Raw genomic sequence first — 13,440 nt, 5'->3', positions numbered from 1 at the left:
CTGCACATGGAGTGCTGGCTATACTGAACACAGGAAAAGGTGAGGAATTCCACCGTTTGTGTTCTGTAGGTGTTCTGTAGGTGTGCGGGGTCCAGTGGGGGGTGGAGGAGGTTCTACTGGGAGAACCTGGTTGTGCAGTCTAACAGCAGGAAGGAAGGACCTGCGATGGCCTCCATCACAACATGGGGTGAAGCAGCCGGTCACTGAAGGAGCTGCCCAGTGCTGCCGGAGTCTCAGGCATGGGGTGGGAGCTGCTCTCCAGCACGGATTATAGTCTGACTGAAATCTCCCGTCTCCCACCACCTGCACTGGGTCTAGGGGGCTTCCCAGGACAGAGCTGGTTTGACAGGGGTCAAAGAGTTTCTGACAGTCACCGGAAGATGGCTCCCTTCAGTCTGTGAGATGGTTGACTGGTTACAGCTGCTAAAGGAGAACCCTACGCTGGCCACTTGTGATACACAAGGTTATTAAAATATATATATAGAACATAAAGAACGCAAAATTCCCAAATTTCACATTGCTTTTGAGGTTTGCTATATAATTAGCCTCTTAGTCCAAACAGTATATTTTGTTTTTTTCCATCTAAATTTCCATTTTTTTCCATTAATTCAGAGAATTGCATCTTTTAAAAGGATCTGGGGCAGTCGTGGGCTGGAGGTCAGGGAACTGGCCCTGTGACCAGAAGGTTGCCGGTTCAATCCCCAGTGCTGAGAGTCCATGACTGAAGTGTCCTTGAGCAAGACACCTAACCCCCAACTGCTCCCTGGGCGCCGTGGATAGGGCTGCCCCCCGCTCCGGGCAAGTGTGTTCAATGCCCCCTAGTGTGTGTGTATTCACTAGTGTGTATGTGGTGTTTCACTTTCATGGATGGGTTAAAATGTGGAGGTGGATTTTCCCCCGTTTGTGGGATTAAAAAAAAAGTAGCACTTAACAACAACAAACATGAATTTACTATCCAGAGCATACAAGGACACATCACATTAAACATGTTTAATATGTTTTGCAATAATTTTGTAGACATTTTGTACAATCTCACTCCCAAAAAAATGTGAAAAATCTAAATAAAAACAGGGTGCAATTATTTTTTTTTACATAAATAATGCGGTTTGGCATTATTTCTGCAAGACAATGAAAAAGACATCCCAGAAAAAGACGTTGTTTGGATGGCAAGCCTACGTTGCTCCAAACCCTGTAAATATTGTTCCCGAACAATGGTGCCTTCACAGATGTGCATGTCACCCATGTGCACCAATAATAAGCCAGATGCTCCCTCTCCTTTTTTAGCCGGGAGGATGCAGCGTTCATGATTTACAAATGTTGATTAGTCGGACCACAGGACACTTTTCCACTTGCCCTCAGTCCATGTTAAATGAGCTGAGGCCCAGAGAAGGTGGCAGCGTTTCTAGATCCTGTTTATGTACAGTTTCTTCTTTGTGTTTTAGAGTTTAACAGCATTTGTGGATGTAGTGATGAACTGTGTTCACAGACAGTGGTTTTCAGAAGTGTTTCTGAGCCCATGCAGTGATTTCCACTACAGAATCATGTCTGTTTTTAATGCAGTGCTGCCTGAGGGCCCAAAGATCACAGCCAGCAGATACTGATTTTTGGCCTCGTCCCTCACAGACAGAGATTTCTCCAGATTCTCTGGATCTTTTAATGATATTCTGTACCGTAGACGATGAAAAACATTGGTCCTGAATTGTTGCTCTATTGCTCGATGGTGCAGTCTTTCACAGAGTGATAAACCCCTCCCCATCTATACTTCTGAAAGACTCAGAATCTCTGAGATGCTCTTTATACCCAACCACGTTACTAAACGATGCTCCTGCAGATGTTTTGTACTTACCTTTTTGAAACATGTTGCTGGCAGCAAATTTAAAATGTGCATGTATTTACAAGAAAAAACTATTTCTTAGCTAAAATTTCACCATTTGATATGTTGTCTTTGTACTATTGTCAGTTAAATTCAGGGTGTGGCAGCAGGGGCGTGGTCTGTGGAGCGGAGAACTCGTTTTGGCAGGAGGGCGGACTGATCAGTCATGACGTCCACTTGTGTTGTGTGATTCATGTTCATAAATAAACAACATTACTCTTCGTCTCCACCGCTGCCTCCGCCGTTCTCCTATTTTTGGAAGTGGGGTTGTAAAAATCTCTCTCAGTCTCCCAGTTTCAGGCATTTCTGTGTTCAGATCTGAAGTCTACTTTTATGCAGTCCCGCCAGTTTCTCCACATCATGGAAATCACTGAGCTTTTCTAATACAGTCTAAAAATGAACGAGGGACTGAGTGAAGTATAATAAGACTGGGTCCCAAAGGGAAAGAATCACTGTGTGGCAAGCAGAGACTTGAGTGGAGCCACCACTGAGACCTGCTTCCAAAAATAACATCCTCCTCTACACCCCCACCTCCTCCAGCCCACTCCCGAGACGCTCCCCAAGGAACAGCTCTTTCAGATACTATACAGGGGAACAGGATGCAATTTTCAGCTGCATTTGCCCACCAAGGCTGTGTGACACACCAGCACACAGGGACTCGAATCTGAGCTTGTGGAAATGGATAATCACCCAGAGAGGTGCTGCGAAATCTTAACTGAGACGACATATTTAGCAATGACTGCTCCGCATCCCAGGGTTTCAGTCGTGGTCGTCATGTTTGGGACCAAATTTCTGGCTTCGCTGCTCTGCATGAACTTAACTTGAGGTGAAATATGGCTTAAATTACTCTCCTTACTTCGGAAGAGAAAAACATTTCTTCAACAGAGTCGATAAAATAGGCTGAGATCCTTATACAGTTCCCCCCTGAACTCCTGGTCCCACTTAAACTGGAAGAAAAGCTGGCAAATTTGTGTTTTCCTGATATATTTATCTCATACTCAGCCCCTCCCCCTGTTCTGGAGACTCTCTCACAGCATTTAAAAGCACAGCAGCCCACCGGCTCTTCACGTCAGGGTGGGTAAAGGATCCTGTGGTGGTGCAAAAGGGGAGAAAAATCTCTGACCATAGGAGGGAAACGACGTCAGCTCATTAACACAGATGTGATCAATGCTGGACTTCAGAGAACTTTAGCTGATGTTATCAGAGAGATGAACAGTCGCCCCCCTAACGGAGCTGCAGACCGCCGGGATAACTTTACTCTCTGTCTCTGATTTAAATGACGTTTGAACAGAGAAACATAAACGTTAAATATCAGACTGAATGTCGCGGGACGGAAAACGACGTCGTGTCTCGACAGACATGGTTCTGTAAGTTTGCTGGTGCAGTTAGTTCAGAGTTCAGCTCCAGTCCTGAAACCCCTGAACTGCACAACTGTGGCTTCCCTGATTAAAATACCTGATATTATTATCTAATTAATCCCTTCTGGAGCTGAACGAGGTGTGAACAGCAGAGAGAAACACTGAACTGTACAGTGCAGCGGCTCCAAACCTGGAGTCTGAAACATCGATGGTCTGTGTGTCTCTCGTCTCTCGGCTTCTGTCGCGTCTTGCAGGCGAATCATTCACAAAGCACCGCTAATTGAAGGCGCTGCACAGCTCAGCCGCTCCCTGACTCGGTCCTAACGTTGGTGGCAACTATACAGTGTGACGATGGAAGTGATTAGAACACCTGAATTAAGTTGTTTGGATGGGTGAGTGAATACTTTTGGAAATACAGTGTATTTAAGGATCAGGTATCTATATCGAATGGGGAAGCACTGGTGTGTGCCTCCCTAGCTTAAGCCACTTCTTATTTTTTCTGTATCAGAACATGCATTGAATCGAGACGGCACTGTAGAGCTTCAACCTGATTTATGAATCTCGTGAATCATTACACCCCCATTAACTTCACTACCTTCTAATAATCACAGCAAGACTTTATTAGCCAACTACTCCAAAGAACCTCTACTGTATCTACTACAAAGTCTGATGATACTGAATTAAAATCAGTAAAGACGGTTGAATTATGATCAGCGATGTGACGTGGTTCACAGATCTCTCATTCTGCATTTCCTGCATCGTTTGCATTCATGTCCAAGCTTGTGAGCGCTGCCCGAGCCACTCATCGAAGACACGCAAGTCAGAGAAGAATGGATCACAGTGCTGGCAGGAACGTGAAACTTACTTGTCGTTGTTTGTTTGTTAGAAACTTTGATGTTTTTTAGCTTTTAACAATGCAGAAGATTCAGCTTTCTTCGTTTCATGAAAACCGTATCAGGGCGGATTCTAATCAATGCAAAACGATAAACAAGGATGGATTTAAAATGCACATAAATGGGTAAATAAACAGGTATGAATTATCACACATCTGACAACTAAATCACTGTTTCAGGAGAACAGATAAGGAGCAGGACACAACAACACTGTGCAGCCCTAAGTCGGTCAATAAAACCTCCAAGTAGATTCATCTCCAACTGTTTATCGGCATAAATAAGATGCTGGAATCTCTGGAATCTCAATGGTGTGAAATGTGAAACCTGCGCGCTTCACACAAAAGGGCTGATATTGTTTTCAGTGCATGAGGGTGAGAAGTCACGACTCATGGTTAACAGAACATGCCATCAGGAACCGGCTCTAGCCAATGAAGTGGAACGCCAGAGATGCAGGCTGTACGAGGCGTCATTGCTGTATCTCTGCTTTCAGTGCAACTACTTCCTTTAATCTGCAGAGGGAATTTCCAGAGTCAAAACAGAAGCAGCTCGGAGGGCAATTCCACTAGGGCTGAACGATCTGTGGAAAATTTCTAATTGCGATTTTTCCGACTAATATTGCGGCTGAAATTTAAATTGCGATATTAGTTTATAATTGAGATTCTGAGACTCGACCCCTAAACGCAGTGCATCAGGTAGAACATCCTGACCACCTCCTCGTTTCTACGCTCTCTGTCCACTTTATCAGCTCCACTTACTGTATAGCTGCACTCTGTAGTTCTACAGTTACAGACTGTAGTCCATTTGTTTCTCTGATACTCTGTTACCCTGTTCTTCAGTGGTCAGGACCCCCATGGACCCTCACAGAGCAGGTACTGTTTGGGTGGTGGGTCATTCTCAGAAGTAACACTGACGTGGTGGTGGTGTGTTAGTGTGTGTTGTGCTGGTATGAGTGGATCAGACACAGCAGTGCTGCTAAACGTCGGCCGATGAAGCTGAAATTCGGTCCGATCGTGAAATTCAGTCGGCTCAGACCAAATCGGGCTTAAAATCAAACCAAAACCGATGCGAGAAACGCGGCTACAGCTGAGCTAAAGCTCAAATCAGAGCAAAGTAGGTCGGAGTTTTTGTTTACATTAGATTTTTAACCTATTCTACCACATTAGCGCGTACTGAGACATACAGCCAACACGGTAACATAGACGTAAAAAATTTCGGCTCCAAAGGTGGTTTGATGTTTACCGAAAGGACAACGGTGACCGTTTTCTTCTTTACGTCGACTCTGAATTGACCTATAGACGTTTTTCTTATGACTCTGATAAAATACTTCATACACGATTATTAACAATAACACATTCGCTCACTGGCTGACGGACGGACGGATGGACGGACTAACAGGAAATCATTTGTTTTCTGGATTATGATCTAAATTTGAACTCGTATGATCCACCCATAAGACATAACCGCCACCTACTGGTTAAGTGTTGGTGGCGTTTCAGCAGCCGCTGACCACACGAGTGGCCATGTGCGGCAGTGGTTTCATCCCTCCAGCAGCCCAGCGAACCGAATCAAACCAAATCCCTCTCACTGGGCTGCCGTTCCAGTGATTCAGGGTTTTACCTCGTCTTGTACGTAATCACGCGTGAGTCACTGGCGTGGAGTAGGTTTAAATATGTTTAATAACATGGTGAGCAGCTCTGCGTCACATCTCAGCTATACCAGCAGAGAAGCTGCTAAACTCACACACACACACACACACACACACACACACACACACACACACACACACACACACACACACACACGTTCAGCCTCACACTTCGCTTGGGGGAAAAACAGCCTGGTCAAACAGCTCACAAACAAAGTAATTACACTGAGGAGTCAGGCACAGTTATTAAGACAAACCAAAAACCCGTCTTCACACACAATCCCTCATTTAGACTCGCTTACAAAACCAGGGCCCACCCAGAGCCTGCTTCAAATCACAAAGCAGGGCCTGTACCTTTAAATATCAGCAGGTTTCACAAACACTCCGAGAGAGAAGTGAGGAGATGAGAGACAAACGTGCAGCGATTGTGCACAACCATTACAGAAAACACAGGACTGGAGCAGAGCAATAGAACACAGAGCTGACCAGAATAAAACACCACAGCAGAATTTCCATCCGGGAAAACCAGTGCACGGATCGAAAAGGCAGGGCACGACCGCGTACGTCAGCCTTTTTCATACAACGGAATTTCAGAGTGATTTGAGAGCACAATATAATCCAACAACGCAGCGGTGGACACCACAGGTCGCTACGTCGGCGAAGCGTTTACCAAAGCGAGCTGCGCGTCCTTCACTTCACGCCTCCAACACAGGAACGTTACGTCATTGGTTGTCGCTGAACCACCGAAAACAAAACTTATCAGACTTTTGTTTTGACGTTTTTACTGCAATTTAGTGAACTGAACAGTCCCCCCTGCACAGCACAAATGAGGTGCCATAGGATATTATGGAGTTCAGAACACAGCAGCTTTTCATTACTACACCCATCAGGCGTAACATCATGACCACCTCCTCGTTTCTGCGCTCACTGTCCACCTTATCAGCTCCACTTACTGTATAGCTGGTCTCTGTAGTTCTACAGTTACAGACTGTAGTCCATCTGTTTCTCTGATACTCTGTTACCCTGTTCTTCAGTGGTCAGGACCCCCATGGACCCTCACAGAGCAGGTACTATTTGGGTGGTGGGTCATTCTCAGCACTGCAGTAACACTGACGTGGTGGTGGTGGTGTTAGTGTGTGTTGTGCTGGTGTGCGTGGATTTACAGGACACCTTGGTTTCCCTGCTGGACTGAGAATAGTCCACCAATCAAAAACATCCAGCCAACAGCGTCCTGTGGGCAGCGTCCTGTGGGCAGCGTCCTGTGGGCAGCGTCCTGTGGGCAGCGTCCTGTCACCACTGATGAAGGACTACCAACTGTGCAGCAGCAGATGAGCTGTCGCCTCTGACTTTACATCTACAAGGTGGACCGATGGTAGGAGTGTCTACTAGAGTGGACAGTGAGTGGACACAGTGTTTAAAAACTCCAGCAGCACTGCTGTCTGATCCACTCAGACCAGCACAACACACCATCCCCACGTCAGTGTTGAATAAACTCATTTGAAGAGCCTACCTTAAATAACCTGACGTCACCCTCATCACCTTAAATGGTGCAGCTATTACACTCTGATGTCTAAACAGGCTGAGCGTCCCAGTGACAACAGCCGTGTTTACATGCAGCCTAATAATCCGTTAATAATCCGACTAATAGCTCAATCGGAATAGAATACATCCATGTAAAAACTCCTCAATCAGGATAGTCTAGTTCGATTGAGGCCACTCGAATACAGTGTCTATCCGACTGAATAAATAATCCGTTAAATAGAAGAATAATATCCATGTGAACGCCTGTATCCGATTACGTTCCCTATCGGAAAGTTTAAGTCCGTTCTGCATGTGCGTCGCGTCACAGTGAGAGTTTATACCGTTCAACACGGCGGAGCAGAAACTGGTCTGCAGAGGAGACGAAGTTCATGCTCTGATCTTTAAAAGACGGCGGTGGGACGGACGTCCAGCTTATGTGTCTCAGAGCACGACGTCTTCCTCTCGGCCGTCTTTAACAAGGACATGTGAAGGATGTTTTCCTGAATCTGACGTCAGTTTAAAGCGGTTAAAAACACAAGCACTGCTCACTGCTGCTCATCTCACTCTGACTGGACGGAACGCTCAGCGTCATGGTAACGTCTAAAGTAACTGGTTCTACGCATGCACGTCTTTTTGATCCGATTACTTGTATTGAGCATGTAAACGAAGATTTTCATCACAGTGTTTATTAAAGTGCGGCCGCCGTGTGGATCTGCGACTGAGCCAAACTGGTAAAACTACATTCATCAGCTAAATGCCATTCATTCCTCAGATGATTCTGGGCTGATAGCTACTGGTAATCAGGCTCCGTTTCAACAGACTTCCCTTAAGCAAAAGGCCAGAAACAGGAGTTATGTACTGGCTTCAGTATTCATTTTAAAATCAATCATTAACAACCAGATTTATACATTTTAAATGATTAAACAAAGACAGAATCTATAAATAAGTGCTCACAAACCTCAATAATAAGCCAATGCCTGGGAAATAAGGAACTGTGTTGTATATTAATAAGTGACAAAAATATTACTATTAAGGCGTTTGTAGGCATTTTCACAATATACAATATGTATTGTTATCAATCTCAAAAAGCTCCATGTATCGTCAAATTATAATCAAGATACAAACTAATATAAACAGAGAGAATCCATCAATGACCTCAATACTCAGACCATTTAGCCAGAAGCGATAAAAAAATCAATTGAAAACATTTTCGAATAACATATTGACAAGATATCATGCACTCAATAATCCGATCATAACCAGGTTCCTGCAGTCATATGATTATCCAGACGGTCCTGTGACCTGTTTACTAAATCCAATAAAGAGGCTGGACTTGAGCTCAGTGATCAGATTTCTCAGTGCTGTGAACTCTGATTTCTTTCACATTTCTCAGGCTGAGCATGCGTGAGATCAGACGGCGGACGCCGCGAGCGCTAAAACCAAGCATGAAATAAAGGAGTTCAACATTTTTAATCTTCTAGATGATGTACATTCATATTTTCAGGTAAAGTGGCACGATGGTGGAACGTCGTCCCCCAACATGCTTTATACCACGTAATAGACACCATGCTACGGCCAACAGCAGTGAACCACAAACAGCTTCACACCAAGACACATTAACCACGACCTCGGATTAACTAATATTTAGTAAATTTAAAAAAAGCATAATCAGACTTGCACTATTAATTGACTTTTGATGGGTTTAGATAATAATAATAATAATAATAATAATAATAATAATAATACTTCATTTTGGGCATATCATACTGTTACCATAAACATAAACAAAGCGATAAATAAAATAAATTCATATCTTACGCTCTCCTACTGCCTCACCTCATTAGACTACCATATCCAGTTAGGAGACAAAGTCCCAACCGATATATTGGTAGCCCGATAATGGACTCAGCTGGACTGAGAATAGTCCACCAACTATCCACCAAAAATATCCAGCCAACAGCGTCCTGTGGACAGCGTTCTGTAACCACTGATGAAGGACTAGAGGATGACCAACACAAACTGTGCAGCAGCAGATGAGCTGTCGTCTCTGACTTTACATCTACAAGGAGGACTGACCAGGTAGGAGTGTCTAATATAGTGGACAGTGAGTGGACAACTCCAGCAGCACTGCTGTGTCTGATCTACTCGCACCAGCACAACACACACTAACACACCACCACCATGTCAGAGTTACTGCAGTGCTGAGAATGACCCACCACCCAAATAGTACCTGCTCTGTGAGGGTCCATGGGGGTCCTGACCACTGAAGAACAGGGTAACAGAGTATCAGAGAAACAGATGGACTACAGTCTGTAACTGTAGAACTACAGAGTGCAGCTATACAGTAAGTGGAGCTGATAAAGTGGACAGTGAGCGTAGAAACGAGGAGGTTCAGCTCTACCTCCACTTTACAGTTAAAGTCCCCCTTTTACCCCCTTTTAAGTTTACTCCATTAGTTAATGTTATCAAAACATAATCATAAACTGAGATCTTACCCACTCATCACCTCATTAGACTACTGTCTCCTAATTGGATACTAAGGCCAAACCGATGTATCGGTTGTCTGATAATAATGACCGATACTGCCAACCCGTTTTTTTTCCTCCAATGAATTTGGTACATTTCAACTTAAAAAAAAAAAAAAAAAAAAAAAAACCATCCTGGTGAAATTTGTGATAACTGTAGTTTTTTTTTCACAATAAAAGTTGGCAAAAAAAATTTTAAATTCGCTTTTCGTGCATCCAACATTACATATCCGATTTGTGGCCATGTGACCTTCATGTGACGCCCAGATCGGAATTCATGTGCTTTTTCTCCACTGCGCTGTATAATCATTCAGCGTTACCATGGCAACAGCGCCGAACAGACGTTAAAGCCTGTAAACGGTGGAAAAGCAGCTCATCTCACCTTTTTCTCCTCCGTCTGGCTCTAATAATGAAGCTGAGAGCTGATCAGAGGTAATGATTTTCTCAGCGAAGCTCGTTCTGCTCGTTAGTTTGTGCTGATGATGCAGTGATTCAGTCACGTGACGTTACTGAGTAGGAGGAGCTCATGAGGGTCAGTTCAGGCCGGTTCATCACATTAATGACAGATTTGAGTCACTGACCTAAACCAGTCTGAACCATCGAGTCAGAGATCGGATTTGAGCAACGAGGCTTGTAATGTGAACGCAGCCTTTAGTCAGGGAACATAACTGAACCATCATCCACTGAAATGACCTGTTCTAAGCTGGACTGACTCCACACGCCCCGCCTCGCCTCCAGGCTTTTACTCTACTGTTCTGTTTTAAAACATTCGGTTATGAAAAGGAACAAATACCAACTTTTCACCTGGAGAACCTGATTTAAGCTCCACAATCAGACCTTAGAACCACTGTAGAACCTTTGAGGGAACATCTACACTGTTTGTAGCTTGATGTATGAAGAATGAACCTGAACAGAACCTTCATTTCTCAGTGTAAGATGAAAAATGTGACCAAGATCAGTTTCCCCAGTGCAGCTGAACACATGCATGACATGGCAGAGCGGTCACTGTGATCTACCGCATCACAGAACGCGTCGTGGCCGTTCCTGGAGGCGCTTGGGTTCCTCCGAACAGTTTAAAAGCCCCTTACATGGACACACAAATGAAATGAAGGCAAATAATTTGTCCTGCTGTTACTTCTCTGTCTGTCTTGAAGGGGCTTTGCTTACTTTTTCTATTTAACCTCTTATAAATCACAAAAACTGAGATGTGAGGTTTTCTTACCATTTTATGAATTATGCCCAAAAGAAGGCCTCACTTCACTGTTCCGTGAGTTTATTTCACGGAGAACGCATTTGCATGAACCACAGTACAGCGTTCTCTGACCCTGAAAACGCGGCAAAACCGGTTGCCTCCCTTTGGTGGATCACACGGTGCAGATGCATGAATGATAATGATAAATTACTTCATGAAACACAGAGACTCAAGTTTTGAGTCAAAACCACAACATTCACACATTCCATCATAACCTGACCGGTAAAGGTGAGAATTACGGCTGTGAGGTTTGGACAGCATACACTATATTTCCAAAAGTATTCGGTCGCTTGTCTTCACACGCATACGAACTCGAGTGACATCCCATTCTTAATCCTTAGGGTTTAATATGATGTCGGCCCACCCTTTGCAGCTATAACAGCTTCAACTCTTCTGGGAAGGCTTTCAACAAGGGTTAGGAGTGTTTATGGGAATTTTTGACCGTTCTTCCAGAAGCGCATTTGTGAGGTCAGACACTGATGTTGGACGAGAAGGCCTGGCTCACAGTCTCCACTCTAATTCATCCCAAAGGTGTTCTATAGAGTTGAGGCCGTCCCCAAACTGTTCCCACAAAGTTGGGAGCATGAAATTGTCCAGAATCTCTTGGTGCTGAAGCTTTAAGAGTTCCTTTCACTGGAACTAAGGGGCCGAGCCCAACTCCTGAAAAACAGCGTGATTGGTCACTCCAGAGAACACGTGTCCACTGCTCTAGAGTCCAGTGGCGGCGCTTTACACCACTGCATTCCACGCTTTGCATTGCGCTTGGTGATGTAAGGCTTTGATGCAGCTGCTCGGCCATGGAAACCCATTCCATGAAGCTCTCTACGCTGTTCTTGAGCTGATCTGAAGGCCACATGAAGTTTGGAGGTCTGTAGTGATTGACTCTGGAGAAAGTTGGTGACCTCTGCGCACTATGCCCCTCAGCATCCGCTGACCCGTCATTTTACTTGGCCGACCACTTCGTGGCTGAGTTGCTGTCGTTCCCAATCGCTTCCACTTTGTTAGAATCCCACTGACAGTGGACTGCGGAATATTTAGTAGTGAGGAAATTTCACGACTGGACTTGCTGCACAGGTGGCGTCCGATCACGGTACCACGCTGGAATTCACTGAGCTCCTGAGAGCGACCCATTCTTTCACTAATGTCTGTAGAAGCAGTCTGCAGGCCTAGGGGCTCGGCTTTATACACCTGTGGCCATGGAAGTGACTGGAACACCTTAATTCAATGATTTGGATGGGGGAGTGAAAACTTTTGGAAATACAGTGTAGATACACCGTGAGAAATGAAGGTTCTGTTCAGGTACATTTTTCATTCATCGAGGTACAAACAGTGTAAATGTTCCCTCAAAGGTTCTACAGTGGTTCTAAGGTCTGATTGTGGAGCTTAAATCAGGTTCTCCAGGTGAAAAGTTGGCATTTCTTCCTTTTCATAACCGAATGTTTTAAAACAGAGCAGTAGAATAAAAGCCTGGAGGCGAGGCGGGGTGTGTGGAGTCAGTACAGCCCAGAGGGGCACTGACCCAGGGGCAGTTTAGGGGCTTTATTTCTGAGTGTGTGTGTGTTGTGTGTGTGTGTGTTATTCAGCCTCTGCTCTGATAGCCCGTGTTATTCAGTAACTGCCTCGTTAAAGTCAAACACTCAGACAAACAACACGCCCAGCTGTTAAAGCCTGACAGCCACAGTGAAGCGAGATCAGAGTCAGACTCGAGTAAAATCACTGCAGAAAACAAAAGAAAAGAAAAGCTGGATCTGAAGAAAGAGAATCTTAACACTGGTAAGAGTCATATGTGATTTTAACAGTTTAAAAATATTTAAATTAATAGAAAATAAACATAAAAACACCATCGGCCAGCAGCCAATCTGTCCCAACACTTAAACCCCAAATGCGCCCAGACTAACCAGATTCAGCCCTTTTCCCAGAGCCTGGCTCTGGAACAGGACTACGGGGGAATCTCCCCTGCGAGCCTCACCTGGAGGAGGAGACCCACTCCGCGCCGTCGACCCTCCGGCTGCGCTCCCGCACTTCCAGCTGAAATCCTCTCCGGGAGACTTCAAACGCCTCCACACCTGCTGTCTTGAGCCTGGGTTTAGGTTTAGACCTGAGGTGGAACAGATTAAACAGCAGACGCGACCTTTCACTGCTCTCAAACCGAGCACACGGAATGCCGGGAACGCTGGAGGACTGACTGGGATGTGTAGTTTTTTTTAATGGCACAGTCGCCCCCTACCGGCCGAACTACACACACACACACACACACACACACACAGAGGGCTCAGCACGTCAGGTTTCCCTACAGGGCTGTTTCTTCATGCCACTATAATGGAGAGAATGATGTCTGAAGATGGTTCCTCAAGGGTTCTTTAGTAAAGGAGA

The 13,440-nt window shown here is 44.9% G+C and overlaps 1 protein-coding gene across 2 annotated transcripts in view; it reads right to left on the bottom strand.

The window, feature by feature from the left end:
- si:dkey-44g17.6 (guanine nucleotide-binding protein G(I)/G(S)/G(O) subunit gamma-12) overlaps positions 1–13,223 on the bottom strand; it is an 87,960-nt gene extending 74,737 nt beyond the window's left edge. For both annotated transcript variants that reach the window (XM_017714964.2, XM_017714965.2), the window contains exon 1: positions 13,037–13,223. The gene's annotated coding sequence lies outside the window, so the exon portion shown is untranslated. The remainder of the gene's footprint in view (positions 1–13,036) is intronic.
- Between the last annotated feature and the right edge of the window lie 217 nt (positions 13,224–13,440).

The sequence above is a fragment of the Pygocentrus nattereri genome, chromosome 30 (assembly GCF_015220715.1).
Source record: "Pygocentrus nattereri isolate fPygNat1 chromosome 30, fPygNat1.pri, whole genome shotgun sequence".
NCBI classification, from domain to species: Eukaryota; Metazoa; Chordata; class Actinopteri; order Characiformes; family Serrasalmidae; genus Pygocentrus; species Pygocentrus nattereri.
This window is presented reverse-complemented; position numbering and strand designations above follow the sequence as displayed.